The following is a 24310-nucleotide window of genomic DNA, read 5'->3' as shown; positions in this document are numbered from 1 at the left end:
TAAGGAATGGAGAGGAAGCTTGCAAAAATGGAAGAAACACAAGAAATTGAGAAGATGATCAGCGAGAAGTGACGCGGGCGCATGGCTCACGCGACCGCGTGAAATAGAGGAAATCACAGTGACGCGCTCGCATGCTTGACGCGACCGCGTGGATTGGAAGCTGCACGAGTGACGCGAATGCGTGGACGATGCACACGTGTGGCACGGGAAACGCTAAGTGACGCGAACGCGTGAACGACGCGGTCGCGTGAGTGCGCGATCTACAGAATTACAGAAGCCGCTGGCATAGATTTTGGGCCGCAATTCAACCCAGTTTTTGGCCCAGAAACACATATTAGAGCCAGGGAACATGCAGAGACAAGGAAAACAATTCATTCTGCATAATTTTTAGTTTTAGATCTGATTTTACGGCTCCCCTAGGTTTTTCTTTTTTGACATTCATAATTTAGGATTTGAAGATTTTTTGGCTTTGGCTTTTGAGAAGAGTCTACCTCCGAAACTGGTCATTCTATTTTGTTTTTCTATTTTTCATTTACTCTTCCATATTCTTAAATTGTCCAGAATTAACATTGGATTATTTTTAGAGCTCATTAATACAAGACTATTTTTACTTTTAATTAATCTCTTTGATTATTGTTTATTATGCCTTTTTTTATTTTTTCCATTAATTTTGTGAAGTTTACATTTATGATGATGGAGTAGTAGTTCCCCAACTTGATTGGGAGTTGATTAAAAGGAGAACCTTGAGTTGGAATACTCAAGAGTTCAATTGTAATTAGTTCATTGTTGGTTGGCTTGTTAGTCACTAACTCTAATCCTTTCCAAGGGAGAGGATTAGGACTTGTGAATAGAAGTTGACTTTTAATTTGACTTTCCTTCATTCGTTGAGGGTTGACTAAATGAAAACAATGACTAATTATTAATTGATCTTGACAAAACTCCAACAAGGATAGAACTTCCAATTAATCTTCTCCCGGTCAAGATTTTTATTTAAATCATATAAATTCTCTAATTTAATTTTCTGTTCATCAAACTCAAAACCCATTTGGAAAACCTCTGATTGATAAAATAGCACATCTTCCTGCAACTCGTTGGGAGACAGACCTAGGACTCATACTCCCAGTATTTTATTTCTAAAATTTGTGACAACTCTTTTCTAAATTAATAAGTGGATTTTCGTCGTTTAAGAACTGTACTTGCAACGCCATTTTTCTAAATAATTCTTAATCTGCCAATTTCCACTTACGTCACTTTGCATCTATTTTTCTTATTTGCATTTAGTTGTTAAATTTCTACCTTTTTTACTTTTAATTATTTGTTCTAATTTTTTTGGATCTAATTATATGTTCTTGGTTGTTATTATTGATTTCTTTGTTATGATTATTTGTTGCCGGTTCTAATTTTTGGTTTTGGGTTTTGCTTGTTTTGAATGTTGTTTCTGAACCGATTTCTTATTCTAAATTTTACTTCTGATTTGATAATGCAGGACAATAGCATTAATGTTGGCATTCTGTGAACATCTTTGAGATAACTACAGTCTTGCTACTATAAGTGTAATAAAATTTTGGCATTCAAATCATTATTTGATCTTGTAGACAGTTTTGAACACAATCATACATGGTTTCTTTGTTTGTTTTCTATGTAGGAGCTTTGTTTTTTAAAGAATTATCCTCAAATTATGATTAGGACAAGACATTGATCTACACAACAGAGAGATTGTAAAACTTGTAGTGTTTCAACTCACACCAACCAGAACCAGGTAATGTTTTGAGCATGGTGTAAAGCAAAAGTGTTTAAGCTTAAGCTTAACTAATTATTAGAAGGCATTATTAGACCCTGGTTCCGACAGTATTCTTGCATTGAAATCTATGTATATATTATCATTGGGTGTTTTTATTTGTTTAAACCCGCATCAAATCCTTTCTTGCATTAACTTCTTAAGCACTATGGTCTGCTTTTCATTAGACAAAACAATGATTTAGCCTAATGAGACTTTTTCACATGTACTTTATTTCCTTTTGCTAGGCATGCATGTGTTTTTCTTTTGTGCATTTCTTTTAATTACTGTAAATATTTTTTTTCTTTGCCTTATCGAGGGAGTCTACACCTTCTTATGTTGACTTCAATGTCGGTCTTCATATTATTGAGTATTCAATGTGAGAATTGACACAAAAGCTAGGATTAACCATTGCTTTAGATTAATGTTGAATATTTCAAAGCTCTTCTTGCATATCTCTCTTTTTGATTCATATCTTTTTTCCCATATTTTTCTATTGGAGAAAGGCATGCACAGGTTATATTAAAATATGACCGAATAAATTTAACATGCGGTAGATGAATTATAGATTATTATAACTGTTTTTACACGTTTGTACTCTTTATATATGCTCCTTTTTCTTGATCATTATAATGACGTTGCTTGCTCTTGATTTCTGGTTAGTTAATTAAACGGAATAACTTTTTGACTTCAAAACATAACAACATATATTTAAGCTTGTGTCACTTTATATATGCATGATGACAAGGTCTATAGTAAAATAACAAATTAAAGGGAATGTTACATAATTAATTTTGTGACGTAATTATATGAAAGAACAGGTATGTTTAGATAACACCTACTCCTCTCCAGTTTTTTTAAACCAAATTTGTTTTCTTCTAGTTTACCAGTATTTGCTTTTATATATATGCTGCTAACAAATGAGGGCTATGCTTCTTTTAGTAGCATATAGTAAGATATAATATGAAGTTGTGCATGGCACCTGGCAAACTAGCCTCAAAGCTATGAAAGAATAATAAGGATTATTACATATGAATTCCATGAACCATAATTCGAATAAATTCTCTCAAGGTGTTATGTCTGCTTTACTTTTAAGCACCTACTTGTTCTTGGCTCGCAGTTCCCCACCAAGACAATATCATAAACTGTCACATGAAAAATGCTAATTGGTTCTCTGTAAATTTGAGCTTATTTGTTTTACTTTATGCTTTACACTTAACTACTTGAGTACATCTACTACCGGTAAACTAGACAAGCATTTTACAACATAAATAAATAGGTAACGTGGTACCGTCACTCAACTTTGGTATCTTGGCTTAATTTCTGCTAAACTGAAGCAATTCACATGTGCAATCTATTTATATTAAAAGAGAAATCACAACCAGAATTTCTATGATCTCAAGAATTAATCTTTTTTGGTTTCCAAGATTAGTGGATGGGTTTTGGAATTTTGGGTTTGATCCTTTTTTTCTCCAGATGTGAGCTGGTAGTGTTTTGTGGTGGTGTTCATGAGAAAATAGCTTCGTTCTCCCTCCAAACAATTCCGCATTCTAGTTTTCTAAGGCCACTTTTGAAAGGTGATTATTCCTGCCACCTTTTCTGGTTTTCCCTCTTTTCACTTTTATTCTTCTGTGATAATCACGGTGTTTGTAAATGATTCTTCATTTGTTCTTTGGTTTCAATAGATTACTTATCCTATTTCCAATTAAGTTTGAAGACCCCTAAATCAATGAATCAATGAGTCGATTACCTTTGCATTGAAAGTGCTAAAGTGCTTTAGATATGATTGAGAATGGTTTTTCAAATGCATATTGACTTGGGCATTTCTCAATGTTCTTAATTATTAGTTAATTAAGCAGGGATTGATGAACGAAATCCAACTAGTTGAATGATGACTATCACATTAATCATGGAATTAGTTTACTTGGTTTTATAGATTTGGAGAATAAACATTCATTTTTTGTTGGATACTTTGATTCAAACTATTTCGACAATAACATTTGGAAAGTACTCTACGACATGTGCATTTTTTTATGATCTCATGTATTTTGCAAATGCATTTGGAGCATTGCGTTTGAGGTATGAACTAGAATTGATTAGCATATTAAGATGGTTCTATGTATTATTATGCATTAAGAGAAAGCTGATTCTTACATGCTCTTTTTCAAGAATTATGAGTGTTCCTGTTGATTCTGGATGTATTTTAACTGATTCAATACATAATTTGATTTTATTTATTTTATATTCTAGGAGGTTCAAGCTTCACTAAGGAGGCAGCTGAAATAGTGGTTTTGGTCATTGATGAGGAAGTGTGGAGTCACTCATATCAGAGCTTGTGAAAGGTGTCAATGGGACAAAGCTGTTTTGGTCTTCACACGAACAGTTTTTTTGTTCTTCAAATAACAAATTTTGACTTTTTCGTTTATTGTGGCTTTGATGATGTGTATGTTGTATTTTTCAAATAATAATTTTTTTTTTTTGTTGACAAATGTGATGAAAGTTTATGTATGTTGGATTGGTTAATTTAAAATTATATAAAAAAATTTCCTTTGTTTAAATTAATCATTCAAATTATGATGTAAAATTATATATCAATTTTGCAATGTTTAATTAGGAAGATTCATAAACAAGTATAGCTATAAGTATTTTTATCTAACTTATAGTCATATTTTTTGCTATTGGCACACTTTTTAAGTGTAGCCATATCTTTTCGTAATCATCAACAGCCACACTTATCAAGCATAGCCATATTTTCTCTTATTGGCATGCTTAAAAAGCATAGCCATATCTTCCCCTATTGGCACACTTTCGAAGGGTAGCCAAAACCACTCCATTGGGCATACTTCCAAAAGCGTACCAATATGTACACTTTTCGGTACGCTTCTCAAGCGTAGCTATAGGTTAAGACCTATGGCCACGCTTTTTAAGCGTGCCAAAAGGTGAAAGAGTCCCAACAAAAAAGTATGCCGATAGATTGACAAAAGCGTGGCGATAGAGCAACCGGCACGCAGGCAGATGTGACCCTTTCAAAAGCGTGCTGATAGCTCAGAAAGCGTGGTGAAAAGCTATCGGCATGCTTTTTTGCACTTTTTGGCATGCTTTTAAAAATGTGGCAGAAAGCTTATTTTCGTGTAGTGAGAGCTCCAGATTGAAAGTTTTGGAGAATTGAAGATTAAAATTGAAATTGGAACCCCATTCTCACCTCTCTTCCATCTCAGTGTGTTTGTGATGAATGGAGAAGGAATGAGGCTGAGTTAGGTTATTTATGTGTTGGGCCACTGATGACTTGCATCATCTACCTTTTCTCTATCTTAAAAGGACCATAGAATTAATGAATTCTCATTCATTTGATGCATTTACAAGAACTATATGATGAATTTATGGGACATTACTTTGAAATAAGTTTTGCTTGGATTTCAGGTGAAAAGAACAACAAAAGAGGAAGAAAGCAAGAAAAGGAGCTGGGCGTATGAGCTGGGTGTGCCACTTCAACCAAACGCCAAGATCCTTAAATGGACGTGCCACGCCACCACTGGGCGTGGCACACCAGTTGTGATATCCAGGGAGCAAATTTCAAGGATTGATATGGGCGTGGCACGCCAGTTATACTTCCAAAGAGTACCCATGACGAATTTCAATGGGCGTTGCACGCCAGTTATAGTTTCCAGAAGAGAATCCATGAAGAACTAAAATGGGCGTGGCACGCCAATTATCTTTTCCAGAAGATGGATGGATAAGCTTTACTATGGGCGTGGCATGCCAATGCTGGGCGTGGCACGCCAATGCTGCGAGCAGTAGTGGACGAAGCGGAAGCGAGAATGTCGGCTTGAGTAACACAAACGTTGGTGAGAATCCAATGCCTCAAAAATCTAAGGGTTCCTCTGCAAGGTTCGTCCACAGAGGGTGAGTCAGGGCCTAAGATCAGGCTGAAAGGCGTAGTCGATGGATAACAAGTGAATATTCCTGTACTACCCCTTGTTGGTTTCGAAGGACGGAGGATGCTAGGTTAGCCGAAAGATGGTTATCGGTTCAAGGATGCAAGGTGCCCCTGCTTTTTCAAGGTAAAAAGGTGTAGAGAAAATGCCTCGAGTCAATGTTCGAGTACCAGGCGCTACGGCACTGAAGCGTGGCACGCCATGCTTGTGAACTAGAAATAAGTATGTGGTGCTTTACTATGGGCGTGGCACGCCACTGCTGGGCATGGCACGCCAGGTATTCTGCCCAGAGAAGGGTCTTTGAAGAACACTCTATCCTCCATGTTGGGCGTGGCACACCAGGTCGAAGGCGTGGCATGCCAGTTCAAGTGGCCAGAGAAGGAGCTTGTCACATTCATAAGGGTGGCAGAAAGTTGCGTGGGAGCAGTGCAGAAAGTGTGCCAATCGCACAAGCGTCATCACGCATACGCGTACTCCACGCATACACGTCACTTGGGATTTTGGCACTTCACGCATAATGACGTGCACGCGTGACTCAGCAAAATCGACATAAAAGGTGTATTGGCCGAAAGTTATGCTGGCTTGGTGCTGGCACTATGCCCGAGGCACAAAATGTATCACACGTACGCGTCCCTGACGCGTGCGCGTCATTTTCAAAATGCACTTCCATGCGTGCGCGTGCCTGATGCGCACGCATCATATGCAAGGTTGGGCCACAACATTGAGTGAACAGAGAGTTGTGCGTGCGCGAGGCTAGCTTCGTGCGAATAGCACAAACACGGTCACGCGTACGCGTGCACAACGCTCTCGCGTTGCCTTTCCAATTGCGCGCCCCACGCGTACGTGTCAGTCAGGCGTACGTGTCGCTTGCACCGCACCATTACACCAGCGCGCTGCCCAGTTTCAATTATTCCCTCCTCTAAAATCCTAATTCTCTTCTTTCTCCTTTCTTCTTTCTTCTTTCTTCTCTCTTCTTTCTTCTCCGCCCCTCTCATCCTTATTCCCTTTTTTTTCTTCTATTTGTTACGTTTGCATACTCGCATTCATGGCATTTTAACTTCATTGTTTCTTCTCCCTTCCTTTTCTATACTTGTTGTTTTCACATTGGTGTTAAAATTCTCTTACTCAACTGTTGCATATTTTTTGCATTATTTTGGGTGCACCTTGACTTGTTTGCTATTTAGTTGACATGCCCTGTGCTTCTATTATTTTTTCACTTACATGTTATCGTGACCATGTAGTTGAGAACATTGTTATTTGGCACTAGACCACATATGTTTTATTTCTTTTCATATATTTGCTTGTGGGTTCTTTCCCCTCCCTTCTCCCTTTTTCAGGATGGCCACCAAGAGGGAAAAGGAACAGTTTCTAACTGGAGCAGTAAACAAGTCTGCCGCATGATCCTTGGAGAAAAAGCATCAGTTGGAGCCACCCATCCACTTGTACATCTCTGCATGCACCGAGGACGGTGCAATCTTTAAGTATGGGGAGGTCGATACCGACTTCCGTAGGTTAGTTTTTTTCTCCTCAATACCAATGTTTAATTTCCTTTGTTAGTTCATTGTTGCATTTGCATGTTTGATTGCATTATAGATAGACTTTGTGCATATTTTACCACTACTTGGTTGAAGTAATGATTTTCTTTTCAAGAAACTATTTCAGAGTATTTTACTAATTCAAAATTAAATTTTTGATAAACTTGTTTGAAGAAATTTTATTTTGGAACATGGTTTAGAGCTCGAACACACAAAATCAGTGAGATTTTAAGCCTATTTGATTGGTTGCATTTTATCAACCAATATTTTATTTTTGGTGTGTGTTATTCTCTCTAAAATTGTGATCTTTGTCTTACTTAATTCTATATTTCCATTGTTTTGTGTATGCATGCACTTATATGATTGAGGCCTTTGTTTCACTGAGCTTACCTACCCATATGGCCTTACCCTTTAATTATCCTGTGCAAACCAAAGTTGAGCCTATTTTACCCCTTTATTCTTTATTTTAGTACATCATTAACTCTAAGAAGAAAACAATAATGTCCCTAATTTGAATCCTTGGTTAGCTTAGACTAGTGAGAGTGTTCATGATTTAAGTGTGGGGAAATTGGGTTTGCCAATATTTGGTTTGAGAATTGGGCATTGTATATTTTTTGTGAAATTGTGGAAAAGATGGTTAAGCACATATTCTTGCATTCAATACCTTAATCATATGCATTGAGAAAAACAAAAGAGAAAAAGAAAAAGAAAAGAAAAATATACAAAAAAAAAGAAAAAAAAGAAGAAAGAGAAAAGAAAAAGAGCAAATAATGACAAAGGGACAAAATGCCCCAAAGTAAGTAATAATATCAATGCATATGTATTGTACTACATTTGGGATGCATGAATATGTGGTAAACATAGTTAATGGGCAGTTAGATTTTGCATTGTAATTACATGGATTGTCTTAAGTTAGGTGGTAAGTTTAGGTTAATCAAGGATTCAGATTTTAGTCCACTTAACTAAATACAATCCTACCTATATCCTAACCCCATTACAACCCTTAAAAGACCTCTTGATATGTGTATTTGTGCATTAAATTTATGTTGATTGGTAGAAGAAGAACAAGTCTTAGAAAGCAAGATTAGAAGAGAACCGAGAGATCGAACCTTAAACACCTGAGTGCTTAGAGTGCATACACTTCCAGTGAGGGTTCGATGCTTGATTCTTTGTTCTTGGCTTTCATGAGCTATTTTCTTCTTGCAAGTTATCTATACATTATTTTTTATGATTTGAATTAGTGAAATCCAATTCATATTTGTTCTTAAAAGATTTATTTACTTTTAACCAAGTAGGTTGAAACATTCTGTATTTAGTTGCATTCACATAGATAGGTTGCATTTCATGCATCCTACCATTTTGCCTTCACTCCTTAATAGCTTCTCTTGAGCTTAGCATGAGGATATGCTAATGTTTAAGTGTGGGGAGGTTGATAAACTACTATTTTATGATTTATTTTTGTGCTAAATTGAGTAGAATTTATCAGATTATTCCTACACTTATTCATAAAATTCATATGTTCTACGTTGCCTTCCTGATTTCATGCTATGATTGAAAACTCGCTTCTAGAGCTTTTAGATTGTCAAATTTTAACTTTTCTATATACCATTCGATACCCTGATCTGTGTGTTGAAGTGTTTTAGGCTTTATAGGGCAAGAATGGCTTAGAGAATGGAAATTAAGCTTGCAAAAATGGAAGGAACACAAAGGAATAATGAAGCTGACTAGCAGGACGTGACGCGTACGTGTAGATGACGCGTACGCATGACCAGCGCAAAAGAGAAGCGATGCGTATGCGTGACTGACCCATACGCGTGATAAGGGATTTCGCCAAACGATGCGCATGCGTGACCCACGCATACGCGTGATGTGCGCCACGTGCAGAAGTTGCAGAAATCGCTCCCAGCGATTTCTGGGCTCTTTTTGGCCCAGTTCCAGGCCCAGAAAACACTGATTAGAGGCTGGGAGTGAGGCAGAATGGAGAGAGACATTCATTCAAACACTTCTCATTCACACAATTTTTAGATTTTAGATGTAGATTCTAGAGAGAGAGGCTCTCTCCTCTCTCTTAGGTTTTAGGATTTAGGATTTCTTTTAGCTTAGGATTATCTCTTCTCGATCCCAGGTTCAATGTTCTTAGACTTAAGTCTCTTCTACTCTTATTGATTCTAATACTTTGATCTATACATTCCTTTTGTGATTGGGTTTTCTATTTAATATAATTTGAGGTATTTCATATCTAAGATTGCTCTCTTTTGATCAATGTTGCTGATATTTGAAATTCGTTATTTGGATGTTATTATCCCCCATTGCTTTTCTATTATTTTGCTTTATGACTTCCAAGTGTTTGATAAAATGCTTGGGAGGATTCTAATTTAGATTTTCATCCTTTTGGCCTTGGTTGAGTAATTGGTGACACTTGAGTTATCAAACTCCTTTGTTGATTGTTAATTGAAAGTTGATAATTAACTTGAATTCCACTAACTCTAGTCTTTCCTTGGGAGTTGACTAGGACTTGAAGATTCATATTGATTCATCCACTTGACTTATCTTCATAGTTAGAGATTGACCAAGTGAGAGCAACGGACAATTCTCATCACAATTGATAAGGATAACTAGGATAAGACTTCCAGTTCTTATACCTTGCCAAGAGTTTTTACTGTTATCATTCTATTTTCTCTACAATTTACTTTTCTCATTTCTCATCCCCAAAATCCCACTTTACACAACTCATAGCCAATAATAAGAACACTTCCCTGCAATTTCTTGAGAGACGACCTGAGGTTTAAATACTTCAGTTATCAATTTTACTAGGGGTTTGTTACTTGTGACAACCAAACTTTTGCACAAAAGAATTCTTTGTCGGTTTAGAAGCTATACTTTCAACGAGAACACATTTGTGAATTTCTAGACCACGCGAGGAATCTGTTCATCAGCACGCCATGTCAAAGGCGTGGTACGCCAGTACAATTGAGAAGAGGACAAGGGAAGAGGCAGCACCAAAGGGCGTGCCACTTGGTACTTTGGGCGTAGCATGCCAAGCTTGTGAGTTTAAACCATCATCATGGACGTGCCACTTGAGTCCTTGGCGTGGCACGCCAGTTCATCCATCTAGAAGGGGAGATTGAACACTCATTAAGGGCGTGCTACTTGAGACTTTGGGCGTGGCACGCCAACCTTGCTCGCACGATGGGCGTGGCACGCTAGACTTGGGCATGGCACACCAGCTTACTGGACTAGAGAAGACTGTGTACACACCAACAAAGGGCGTGGCATGCCAATTCAAAATTCCAGAATAGGAGCTTGAAGATCTCAACATGGGCATGACACTTTGGACCTTGGGCATGGCACACCAACTCAACGTTCATCATGGGCATGCCACTTGAGATTCGGGCATGGCACGCAAAGCCAATCTCAGCATATGGGCATGCCACTTGAGAGCTGGGCGTGGCACGCCACTCATAGGCCACGCACACGCCACTCACATGCCTCTAATGAATGGTTTTTTCTCTTTTGTTTTCAATTGTAATTTTCTTTTCTTTTTGTAATTTTTCATTTTCTCTTTTGTTTTTCATTTTACTTTACTTCAACTTCATCTTCTTCCATCTCGTATAGTTTTCTCTAAGTCAAGAATAGCTAAACTCCCTCTCATTGTGGGAGAGTGCTCTGTTGTACTTGATGGATTAAATGATAGTGAACTTCTTATTCTCTTCATCTTGATTTGATTTACTAGAAGGAATTTCATTCTTCATGTTTAGTGTTCAATTATCTTGGAAAAGAGATTGAATGCAAATTGGGTTTCATGGGAATCTTGGAAAAGGAAACATGGAATCATGCTTGAAATCCCTTCTCACATTGAGTAGATATAGGATTTGGGATTGGATATGGTGACATGAAATCTACCCAAATAGTTGGATCTATGAGGATGTGTTGTAAAATCAGGGACCAAGCTTATATCTCTTCATGAGCCATTAGACCAAGGAATTGGTTGATTATCAAGATTTGAGAGATTGAATCACCAAGGAATTGGGATTCAATCAATCATGATTGCCAAGATGTCAATGAATGCATGATTGAAGATGAGATTATCTGAATTTGATCCAAAGAGAGCAACATCTCCCAACTCCAATGAATCTTCCCCATTCTTATCTTCCCTATTCTTTATAGCTTTCTTTAATTTCTGTTCATCGACCCATTTTCCTTTATAATTCTGTTATTTACATTTCAGCAATTTACCTTTATGCTCTTTATATTTTTGCACTATACTGCTTTCTTTATCTTCAAGTCATTTATAATTCTGTCATTTATTTTTTTGCAATCCACACTTATTCTTAATTTGCTTGACTAAATTACCCAGTAGCTAAAGTTGATCAATTAATCAATCCCTGTGGGATTGACCTCACTCATTGTGAGTTTTTACTTGACGATAATTTGGTATACTTGCCAAGAAGGAATTTATTATAGTGATATACATAAGTTTCAGTTCATCAGACATGGACCCGGTTTGGGTTCGGTCTAACCGGTTTGGTCCGACGGTCCAATTTTAGGCCAAATTCTTTAAAATTGGTGTCAAAATTTTTATTTTAATTAGTTTTACTTCATTAAATCATAAAATTCAATTTTCTAATTTACTTGATTAATAATTAATTTATTAACTAATTATTCACTAATTACTCAAGGTTTACATTTTACCCCCTAACAGAAATTTTCGTCCTCGAAAATTTGCTCTCAATTCTCCATATATGCTCCCTCAGATTCAACTGATCTCTCACCATTCATTTTGTCATTCTCTAACATCAATTTAACACCCGATTCCCATTTCAAGCCTAAGCTAAACCCGTTTATTTCATTCTTAGTTTCGTCTAACTCTTTCTTATTAACTATAAACTCTCTTATCCTCCAAGGATCCTATCTAAACCATATCGATCTCTAATCTTTCTCAACTATCTCAAACACTAATTAATTTTCCAATCTTAGTCTAATTCAATTCGTTATAGCCTACTTCACACACACACTTTTCACTCCTCGATCCTACACGGATTCCTCAAGACACCCTCATATCCTAAAACTCCTTTCTCATGTCAATACATTTCTAGAGCTACCAAAATTGCCGCACTTCCGTAGCATCACTATGATTATTAACTACTAAGAACACTACAAGAAAAAGGCGCATTTGTAACAAAAAATATTGTTACAAAACGTCAAAATTTTGAAACAAAAGTTTTTTGTAACAAAAAAAGGGGTCCATTGCAGTAAGTCCCGTTACAAAAAATTTTTGTAACGAAAAATGGAACTGTTACAATTCGATACCATATTTTGTAACAATTTTTTTTGATACAAAAAACCAAAAGCCGTTACAAAAGTGGTAACAAATTTTGATCTTGAAGGTATTTTTCGTGACAGTCAATTTTTTTCCTATCAAAAAATTTTGTTACAAACTGTAACATGATTTTGTAACATTTTTTTTTCTTTAGTTACAAAAGCAAATTAATTATTTTGTAACAACTTTTTTTTATTACAAATTACATGCATAATTTACTAAATTATTTTTTAAATTAACTAATATTTTAACGATTTTAATAAGCAAGTTTAAATGTATATAATATGCAAAAACATACATAAGTCAAACAATATCCTTTTAGCTAAAATTGTCTTGAAACAAAATAACATTAGCTAGTGACTACATTGATTAGTTCAACCAAAACATAAAAGTTCAACTAAAATATAAAAGTTCTAACATAGATTAGTGTCTCTATATATCAAAACATTCTTGAGCGCTCAAGGTAGCATATGGTCACTATTTCAGCGCTCCTGTAAATAAGAAAAACCGAAACAAAAAAGTTAGAAACAAGATATAACACTAACTATAATTTTTTCACTAAGTTTTATCCAAAATGTTTAGAAAAATTTCGGAAAAACCTCCCCTAAAATTTGGATATTTTCACCGTCCACGGTTCCAACAAACACAACCAATTCACAACTTTTTTCTCAGCCAATACACAGCCAAATTTATCAAACCAAATAATAGGACATTTGTGATTTCTCAACCATGACACAAGTAAAATGTGATAAATAGATCCATATACAAATTAAACTATACTAATAATATAGGAATCATCTAGGAAAATATATTAAAACCATAAGCAATTTTATGAGTACCTTTAGGGTCTATTAGCATTTAAAACCCATGCGCAACATCTAGCAATTTCTTTAGTACGTGTTCTGAAATTTTAGTTTACAGGCACATTCTTAAAAAACAATTAATTCTAATGCATATCTAGTTTAAAAATTAAGAACAGCTAATATAATACCAAAGCTGCATGGTGGTATGCCACTTACCTATGAACCATATTATAGCAGCAAGAAAGAAAATAGATGTTAAATAAAGTGCTATTTTCCTCCAGTCATTAATATGATCCTGTGCAGGAAAATTGTTTTGCTTAGAATAAAAACAAATGTTAAAACAGGAACAAATATAGGCAAAAGGCTGGAACAGCCAACAATGTAAAGCAGGTCAGTAAATCATGAGTATGGCTGCATCAAAATGTAAAACATAAGGCAGCACATTTCTTGTTACTAGTTTTGTCAACTTCTTTTCCATATATGTTAATTCAAGAGGGATGTTGAAAGTTGCCTAAACAAACTAAGATATGAAACCCTTTTACATCAAAGGGAGAGATGAGACAGAGAGAACAGTTTGGCTAAGTGAGGTGTAACTAAAAGTAACCTGCAGGATGCCAACAATATCAGGAAAAATGAGGTGTAACCTGCAGGATGCCAACAAGTGGTGAGGAAGGCACATCACCAAAGATATGGATTGAAACTGTAGATATTCCCAACAATTATTTGTCAAACAATTCACAATCCACATAATCAATCAAACACTAAATCAACAATTCCAAATATCCAACTTTTTCAACACTAAATCACCACTTTAACAACATCGATCAACTAATCAAAATATCCAACTTTTTTAATTGATCAATCTATCAATCAAACTAATAATCTCATTCATCCAAAACAACTCAATTCAATTCATAAGACTTATGAAATCACAAAAAAAATGTATTTTACCCATTAATATTGATTTATAACAACTCTGAAAAGTAAAACAAGTTTAAGAAAAGCACCCCTACCTCAGTTAGTCGAACCCGTCGAATTTAAACACAATGATCCCATCTTTGTTAATTTCAGCAGCAGCAACAACTCTAATAGCTCGTTAGTACCATTAATACTATCACCTATGATAATTCCATCAGCAAACAGGGAAGGCAGAACAGTAGTGTTAAACAGAAACATAGGTTTTCTTTACTCAGAACAGAAAAAGACTAAGAAACAAAATGAAAGCAGAGTAAGGATTAAAGCTTACAGGTTCAAGAATCGGAAAATCAAAACCAAAAGAAGAAGGTTGGTGCTATCTTCAACTTTAATGGCGGTGCATGACTCACCGGCGACCGTGGCAGCAACGGCAACATAACTTATTATAAGCACTTTATTCAATACAAATAGTTTCAGCAACATGCTTTAAGATAAAAACAAATTGGTAGAACAAGGAAGAATCAGAAATAAGGTAAGGCTTACCAAAACAGTAGCGGTTTAACGGTTCAAAATGGAGCCAAAGCAACAGCAACAGCAACTCTAGCAGCTGCAGTGGAGTTCTTGTAAGATTTTAGAAACCAGAAGCAGAACTGGCTAGCCTCTCTCTCTCACCAGCGACAGCGGCTCGACCAAACTAGCAACGGTGGCTCCAACCACACCGGCGGCGATGGCGGCAGCGATGCACGAAACTCTCCAACAGCGGCAACGCGGGGCTTGACGACGAGAAACCCTAGTAGCAGCGGTGGCAGGAGTGGCTTCGACAGTAGCACCCAGGCGCGGTGGTGACGCAGCAGATGCTCTCTCCTCCACTGACGCTCGCGTGGCTCTTCCTTCTTCTCTGAACGGTGTCGACGAACAGAGGTGGCGGCTCCTTCGACGACAGTGGTGGCGTGACCAAGGACGAACGCGCGGCTTCGGCGGCGATGGTGGTTGCGACCCCGACGGCGAGATGGCGCGGAAAAACCGAAATCAACGCGCGACGATGGCTTTTCTTCTCCTCTTGTATTGCAAGCTCTGTCTCTCCCCTTGTCAACGACGGCGGCGCATGAACAGCGGCCGTGGCGCGGTGACTGGATAACGGGCGGTAGCACGTCCCCTCTCTCTATCCTCCCTCTGCTCTCTGTGCTATCCCTTTCCTCCTCCCCACTCGGTTCTTCCTACTTCTCTCTTCCCTTTCTTCATTTCTTCTGTATGTGGGTGTATAGGGCTTGGGGGCGGTGGATGGTGAGTGGCTGTGAGGTTAGGACTTAATTTAGGGTAAAATAAAGTTTTGTGTGTGTATGAAATTGGGGATTTTGAGTTAATCTAGAATCTAATTGAATCTCTAAAATTACTCTAAAATATTATTTATTATATTAAAATATTAATTGATTTGAAATCAAATACTCTAATTAAAATTATAAGGTAATATAATTATTTTTTTATTTATAAAATTATTTGTATTAAATTCTGAAATCTCAATTATTTAAATCAAATCACATAAAATTTTTTATTATTTTTTATTTGTTAAACTTTATAATTTAAATACAGAAAATAATTCGATAATTATAAAATCAGATAAAACCTTAAATTACTTTAAACTTAATTAATCAAATTTTGTTTTAATTATCTTCAATAAAATAATTCTAGAGATTAAAATACTTAATTCAATAGAATCGAAAGCAGAAGCGGCTCTGGAAATTTAAAACAGAGCACAAGCCAAATTTGAATTAAAACAAGAACAAGCAGTTTAATAAGAAATCGGCAGAATAGAGCGTGCAATTGGAGCAGAAATAAGGGGAAAAGGCTAACCCAGGCCAATGGATGTTAAACCTAAGTATAGCGGAAGCAGGGCAGCAGCGATTCCTAGCAGCACCCCGCGGTGGTTCCATGGAGACAAGCTCCAACAAACATAACATAGTCAAGAGCATCAGGGGTAGATACTGGGTATTTACAGAGCAGTAAAGGTTCAAAGATGGTGGTTCTCATGGCTAGGGTTTAACTGACTCACCACTATTGATGGCGGCGACCAAAGATTCCGGCAGCGGCAGCGGCAGAAGAATGGTCCCTCCTCGGTGCGTCACTCTCTCACACACGTCTCGTCCTCTTCCTCTGTGACAGCATCAACGAAACCTCTTCTCCCATGTTCGTTTCCCCCGCTGCGGTGGTAGCGGCTTCCCCTAAAAGCAGCGCTGGCAATGGAACTTCCCTCCTTCACGCGGTGCTTCTCTACTTCGATCACCCTCTCCTCTATAACGGCTAGGGTTTAGTGGTGTGGCGGTCAGAAAGCGGCGACGGTGGCTGTGTTCATCACCGGCAACGCCTCTTCCTTCCCTTCCCCTGTCCTCTCCTTCTCATCCTCTGGCTCCCTTTGGTTCGGACTCTCCCTCTCCGTGACTCCCACTCTAATTTTGGCTTCCCCTTTTATTTTGCTGTCAACATATATATGATATACATTCTTTTGAAGATAAATGGTAAGAATGGGTAAACGTGGGGTTATAAGGAGGAGATGAGTATACCGGTGCGTGTGTGTGTTTAATTGGTTAGGGAAGAACACGTATTAGATACTAACAGTACGTATAAAATAAGAAACATAAGACTAAGAAAAATATATATACGAGTAATTTAACAATTTTACAAAACATTTATGAGAGGATAACAATTTAGAATTTAAATATAATGCTATAAAAATTACTTTTAAAGCGCATAAGATTTTATTTATCAATATATCAATGAGCTCAAACAATTATTTTTAATTTAAATTATAAAATAAGCATACTAATTACATTTTATAAAATATATTTTAAACTCAATACTAATTATTCAAATTAAATGATATAACTCTTTATTATTTTTCTATCACCGAAACTTTAATTTCAATTTACAAAATATCTAATTATAATAAAATTACTTAAACTTTAAGTATTTATAAAAATCCATTTAATAATTCCTAATAAATAAATCTCCTAGAGCTTAAAGTAATAAAATAAACCATAATTTATTCATAATAGAAATTACTTAAATTAAATTATATAATACTTCCATCACTAAATTTTATTTCCAAAACATATGAAATAACCAATTATAAAAATTACATAAGAATATTGATTAACTTAAACTCCAAATATTAATAAAACTAATTTAATTATTCTTAATTGACTAATTTATAAAATAAGATATCAAATTAATAAAATAAATAGTAACCCTTTCAGAAAGGTACTTGAATTAAATTATATGATCCTTTCTATTTTTTTCAATTACTAAAATTATACAAAATATTCCATTATAGAAAATTACTTAAGAATCTTATTTGATTTAAAACGAAATTATCTCCGAATCTATTTAATTATCTCTAATAAAATAATTTCTAAAATTATAAAGTTTAAACTCAATAAAGTAAAATCACAATTTATTTATATTTAGATTTTTCAAAAATGCGGGATGTTACATTCTATCCAACTTACAAAAATTTTCGCCCTCGAAAATTGATATAAAATGAAGAAAAGATTTATATTCACATCCCCTTTTGAATATCTTAAAGGCTCCAAGAAAATCATATCACATAAACATAGAAGAAAATATACTAGGTAATGCTAGAGTTGATAAAATAACTTAACATAAGAAAAATTTTAAAATCCAAAATCAAATAGGCACAGTATTCGTTCACAACTTTTAACAAAGCATATTCGTTCACAACTTTTAACAAAGCATGATCACTTCCTCTCGTCGCCTCAAAATTCCACAACTCCTTATAACTTCGTATACTGACCAGATTCACTTTCCGTATGCACAAATCGTGTCCCTAAGAACTAGTGTATATAAGGAATACGAAACATGGGAAGAGAAAGACAAACGGCATGAAAGGTTTATGTGAGAAATTGGAAGAATACTCAAGTTCTCAGTTGAACATGATGGTATTTCGCCAGGATTTGAAGGAAAACGTGAAATCATCAACAAACAAGGATATATATAAACAATGAAATGGAGAATAAAGGGAATTAATTCAAGGCTTAGGAAGAAATTTTGAATCGAACAATTTCAATATGAACATCATAGGAAAAATAGTACAACAATTTTGAACAACTTCAATTTGAAATAGAGGGAATTAGTTTATCTTTTTCAAAAGAAAATATTTAAATCCAACATTTTCCAAAAATGCTAAACTAAGTATAAATAATATGTTATGCTAATTTAATTTCAAATCAAAACAAATCAGGTGAAGTTTGTAAGTTGAAGCTTGTTTGATGTTAAAGGCAAAATATTTTCTTTAAAAATCTCGGAGGATACTTAAGTACATAATTAGGTATGGATAGCCATAGAATTATAGTAAAGATGGTAGAAAATCAGCTTCTATTTAAAGAATAAATTCTGAAATAAAATTTTCTATAAATCAATAAAAGATAAGTGGTATGTCGCAGATAAACAAGATTAAACTACTTAAAGAAGCTTCAGAGTTTATGTAAGAAAGTCTAAACTGAATTAAAAACAATCCCATCAAAATTTAAGTAAGGGTTGTGGATACAGTCAAATAAGAAAAGATGTAAATTGAAATTTTTCTCGAAGAGAATCTGAAACAAGTACCCAAGAAGGAAATTTCAAGAAATGGTATGTTACACTAAAATGAATCCAAGTTCAGAGCAAGGAGCATAGAGTTTGTAAGGTGAGAATAAATATTCCAAAAGATTCAAGCAACGACCAGATACAGAGTCAAGCAAGGACATGCACGAATGATAATACAAGGTTAGCAAGAAAGAAATCAGAAACTAGAAATTCCAATGCAATTGGTGAGAAAGAAATAACGCTAAGCACGAATAAAGAGGATACGTCGAAACGGAACTAATCTCTAGAACTTAGTTTCTAACGTCCCCAAAACCTCGTGATTCGCATTAACCTATCACTTCTATTTCGTCTATGATAACCCATTAGTATTCCCAATTACATAAATCATTAGTATTAAGTTGGCCAAACTTGATACCATGAGGTATGCAAAGGTAAACTAATAGCGTTATTCATCAGACAGTCATGCATATAAAACACAAACTCTTGTCATCAGAACAAGTTAGAAAGCATGACAGACACTCAGAGTATGCAATGAAGCATAGTCAGTCCACTCCCAAGGCTCTACAGGAAAGACTGCTCTGATACCATATTGTAACATTCCTTCCAGCAAAATACCTTGCTTAAGTCAGGGTATTTCTACTAGAAAGAACGTTACGTGACCTTTTCTAATATTAACTACTTAATTATCAAGCCTTTGTATCGAGTTCGCGTTTTAGTTTTAAGAAAATTCCAGAAAATTTGTTCTTTTTTTTTTTTTTATTCATTCAAGACATGTATCAAAGATGAGCATTGCACATAATAATAACAATCATATAAGTATTATTAATAGTAACTCTTATACATAAGAAGTCATATAAACCCAAATACAACACCTACCCCTCTGATAAAATAAAACTTCAAAGGAAAAGAGCGAGGGGACTCTATGAAAGCAATTAAAACCATAAAGAAAACCTACTAATCGCTCGCAGCTTCAAATTGCGTCTTCAAACCTGTGTCACTGAAAGGGTGGAAAATTTGGAGGTGAGAACCAAACCACATGTTCTCAGTAGAGGTAGAGAATGCCGTGAAAGTAAAGAATAAAGCGCAAATAGTTAATTTCATTCAGATACATCTAAAAGAAAATTAACCTTCTTTAAAAGTATTAATTAATTATTCAAAATGCCAGACCCATATTTTCTTTATAAAACTCTTAAAAGTTTCCTAAACTGTATGAATGACCAACCTGTTCCAAGCATAGGTTCATTAAGTCTATGCTGAACCAGTTTGATTTTTCATACTTTACTAGACCTTAACATAAAAGAAGTTACCTACGCGGTATAAATGATCATCCTGCTCCGAGCATAGGTTCATTAAGTCTATGCTGAACCAGTCAGATACTTTATACAAAACTAGACCTCAAGCACACCAGTCACGGCCTCAGGCCCAAACAGCTCAATCAACATCCAATCACTACATTCCAAGCAATCAGTTACAAACACAGGTAATGAGGTTCAAACACAATCAAGAGCATTTATATCAAGTATAGCAATTAGCAGTTACACAGGACTATTCATTTAGGCAAGCCAATTACAATATCCACACCCAAACAATGTCACATAGATGCATATGATGAATGTCTAGTCCTAGTGCAGGCCATGAGCTCATGTGTCGGTTAGCACCTGCATTCCCGACATTTATCCGGTCACGAGTTCACGATTTCCCGGATACGATTTTCCGTTCAAATAAATGCGCATATAATTATTAGCAGCTCTATTGAGACAGCCTCTGCTTTCTACTCGCAAGAAATATACTCTTGGGAACGGAAAATTACTCTTGGGTTGCCTCAGGGCAACAGATAAATACACAATATCTCTTGGGTTGCATTAAGCAACAAATAAATAAATAATATCTCTTGGGTTGCATTAAGCAACAAATAAGCAAACAACATCTCTTGGGTTGCTTCAAGCAACAAACAAACATCTCTTGGGTTGCTTCAAGCAACAGATAATCATACAATAAGTACATTACTCTTTCCTTTTTCTTTCATAATTGCAAATACGCAAGCGGGAAAAGACCCACGCCCTTGCCAACAATCTCATATACCAAATAATCTTTTCTTAAAAGAATCTTGGAAGTTATTATCATTAAATAAACCTTAAATATTGATTTTGATTAAGTCCTTATACTTTTATAAAAATTCGGACATAATCTCCTTTAAAAATAGGACTTAGCCACCCTTACGGGTCCCAACCAAACAATCCACCAAACTCTTTTCAATCTTTCCAATATCAATTCAATTCAGAAACAAGCAAATTCCAATATTGAAACAGCCATATAACACTAAGGTTCATCTTTAATTTTATGAACTCATAACTCTCACTCAAGCATTCCCAACACCCTATCTTCTTTTCTGTTTTTAATATAGCAAATGAACTCGGAATTGCGCAAACTTTATGTCCAGGCGTTCATCTTGAAATAAGCTTTCTAACAAACCAAAGATCATAATTTTCTGGTTTCTCTAGCCTTAGGAATAAAGGAAAAACCGAGACTGCTCTGCAGTGCGTAAAACCAGAAAAACAGCAGCAGCATGTGACATTCAAAATTCAATTTAAAATCCACGTTAAATCCAATGACTTTGAAAATTAATACAGTTCAACTTCACTCATCCAAGTTTCTTTTCCAATTGGTTTCAGGTCAATATCATTTTTAATGAAGAAGTTATATAACCTAGAAGTTTGACTAATTTTCTGCAGAATTCTGCTTTAAAAGTTAATGAACTTATCTTCTTCCAAGTCCCATAACTTACTCATTAAAACATGGATAGCCCTGAAATTTTAGTCACATATGATAAACATACTTAGTTTTCACTTCCAATTGGTTGCAACTCAATATCATTCCAGATTTAAAAATTATAAAACCTCAAAGTTACTGACTTCGAAAACAAAGCCTGACTTTTACTGCATAAAACATCTTTCTTTGAAAATCCAAATCTTTAAAACCACAACTCTAACAATTCTAAATTTTTATGAAATTAAATTAATAAGACCAAAGTTTCATATAAAATTGGTTCCATTTTAAAATGCAAACTCGAGAATTTCTAATAGAGGAAACAAGTTGCTGCTGTGTTAAATGCTCAGCAGAAAAACCAGATTCGACTTCCATAATTCAAAAATTTACCATAAATCATAAACTTAGTGAAAAAGTCTCAAATTCAGCAGTCCAGTTCCCTACATTCCCAAGCTCAATCCGGACTTGGTCCCACGCAATTCCGATAATCACAAAAATAGTTATAGTTTTTCAAAGTTTCCGGCTTCTTTTAAAAATAATGCAGAAAATCCAGTTTTACATTTTAACTTTGAAAAAAATCATAACTAGTTCTATAATTAATTCAAACTTCTCAAAATTAAGTCTCAACAACAACTTTTATTATACTTTACTCAGCCTTTACTCTTATACCATTTCGATTATCGTTGAATAACTGTTTCACTTCCAAAGTCACTTTTTAATTTCAAAAATCAGATTTTCAGCAATCTATTTAGTATTCAAAATCCAACCCCTTCAAAACCCCTCAAAACAATTCCAACTCAACCACCAACCAAGTTCATTAACATTACAATATACCAAATAACAACTCAACGGCAACAAATCCAACATAACCCATTAAAATTCAAAAATTCACAACAATTGGTCATCAAACAATTCCCAATCCACATAATCAATCAATATCACTAATCAACAATTCCAAATCACAATTTCAGCCACAATTCAATATTCACATAATCAATCAATTACTCACAGGTATTAAATCTATTTGCAGTTATTCAATCAACCTTGTAGGCATTCTTAAATTGAAATCGTTTTAAACCTCCTACCTCGATGTCGCGATTAAAAGAACCCGGAGGCTGGATTATAGCGAGGCAGCTGGCTGGACCAATACTAGCTATGCAACAGTCTCAATCAAGATAGCAGCGGCGTTAGCTCCCACAACAGTGATCATGGTTGCAACGAAGCGAAGATTTCAAATTCAATAGAATCGAAAGCAGAAGCGGCTCTGGAAATTTAAAACAGAGCACAAGCCAAATTTGAATTAAAACAAGAACAAGCAGTTTAATAAGAAATCGGCATAATAGAGCGTGCAATTGGAGCAGAAATAAGGGGAAAAGGCTAACCCAGGCCAATGGATGTTGAACCTAAGTATAGCGGAAGCAGGGCAGCAGCGATTCCTAGCAGCACCCCGCGGTGGTTCCATGGAGACAAGCTCCAACAAACATAACATAGTCAAGAGCATCAGGGGTAGATACTGGGTATTTACAGAGCAGTAAAGGTTCAAAGATGGTGGTTCTCATGGCTAGGGTTTAACTGACTCACCACTATTGATGGCGGCGACCAAAGATTCCGGCAGCGGCAGCGGCAGCGGCAGAGGAATGGTCCCTCCTCGGTGCGTCACTCTCTCACACACGTCTCGTCCTCTTCCTCTGTGACAGCATCAACGAAACCTCTTCTCCCATGTTCGTTTCCCCCGCTGCGGTGGTAGCGGCTTCCCCTAAAAGCGGCGCTGGCAATGGAACTTCCCTCCTTCACGCGGTGCTTCTCTACTTCGATCACCCTCTCCTCTATAACGGCTAGGGTTTAGTGGTGTGGCGGTCAGAAAGCGGCGACGGTGGCTGTGTTCATCACCCGCAACGCCTCTTCCTTCCCTTCCCCTGTCCTCTCCTTCTCATCCTCTGGCTCCCTTTGGTTCGGACTCTCCCTCTCCGTGACTCCCACTCTAATTTTGGCTTCCCCTTTTATTTTGCTGTCAACATATATATGATATACATTCTTTTGAAGATAAATGGTAAGAATGGGTAAACGTGGGGTTATAAGGAGGAGATGAGTATACCGGTGCGTGTGTGTGTTTAATTGGTTAGGAAGGACACGTATTAGATACTAACAGTACGTATAAAATAAGAAACATAAGACTAAGAAAAATATATATACGAGTAATTTAACAATTTTACAAAACATTTATGAGAGGATAACAATTTAGAATTTAAATATAATGCTATAAAAATTACTTTTAAAGCGCATAAGATTTTATTTATCAATATATCAATGAGCTCAAACAATTATTTTTAATTTAAATTATAAAATAAGCATACTAATTACATTTTATAAAATATATTTTAAACTCAATACTAATTATTCAAATTAAATGATATAACTCTTTATTATTTTTTATCACCGAAACTTTAATTTCAATTTACAAAATATCTAATTATAATAAAATTACTTAAACTTTAAGTATTTATAAAAATCCATTTAATAATTCCTAATAAATAAATCTCCTAGAGCTCAAAGTAATAAAATAAACCATAATTTATTCATAATAGAAATTACTTAAATTAAATTATATAATACTTCCATCACTAAATTTTATTTCCAAAACATATGAAATAACCAATTAT

General features: G+C 35.5%; 1 long non-coding RNA gene across 3 annotated transcripts; it reads right to left on the bottom strand.

Moving 5' to 3' along the window:
• Window positions 1-12844: 12844 nt before the first annotated feature.
• On the bottom strand, window positions 12845-23746 carry LOC130948667 (uncharacterized). 3 transcript variants are annotated; one of them, XR_009073148.1, is made up of 4 exons: window positions 23033-23746; window positions 22736-22914; window positions 19840-19881; window positions 12879-13058 (listed from the first exon to the last, which is right to left on the bottom strand). It is a non-coding gene; the product is annotated as an uncharacterized LOC130948667 (long non-coding RNA). The 3 variants fall into 3 exon arrangements; XR_009073149.1 differs by lacking the exon at window positions 19840-19881 and having other exon boundaries at window positions 12845-13058; window positions 23033-23742; XR_009073147.1 differs by lacking the exon at window positions 12879-13058 and having other exon boundaries at window positions 17661-19881; window positions 23033-23739.
• Between the last annotated feature and the right edge of the window lie 564 nt (window positions 23747-24310).

Source organism: Arachis stenosperma, chromosome 9 (assembly GCF_014773155.1).
Source record: "Arachis stenosperma cultivar V10309 chromosome 9, arast.V10309.gnm1.PFL2, whole genome shotgun sequence".
NCBI classification, from domain to species: domain Eukaryota; kingdom Viridiplantae; phylum Streptophyta; class Magnoliopsida; order Fabales; family Fabaceae; genus Arachis; species Arachis stenosperma.
Note: the sequence above shows the minus strand (reverse complement) of the source record. Positions and strands in the feature narration are given on the sequence as shown.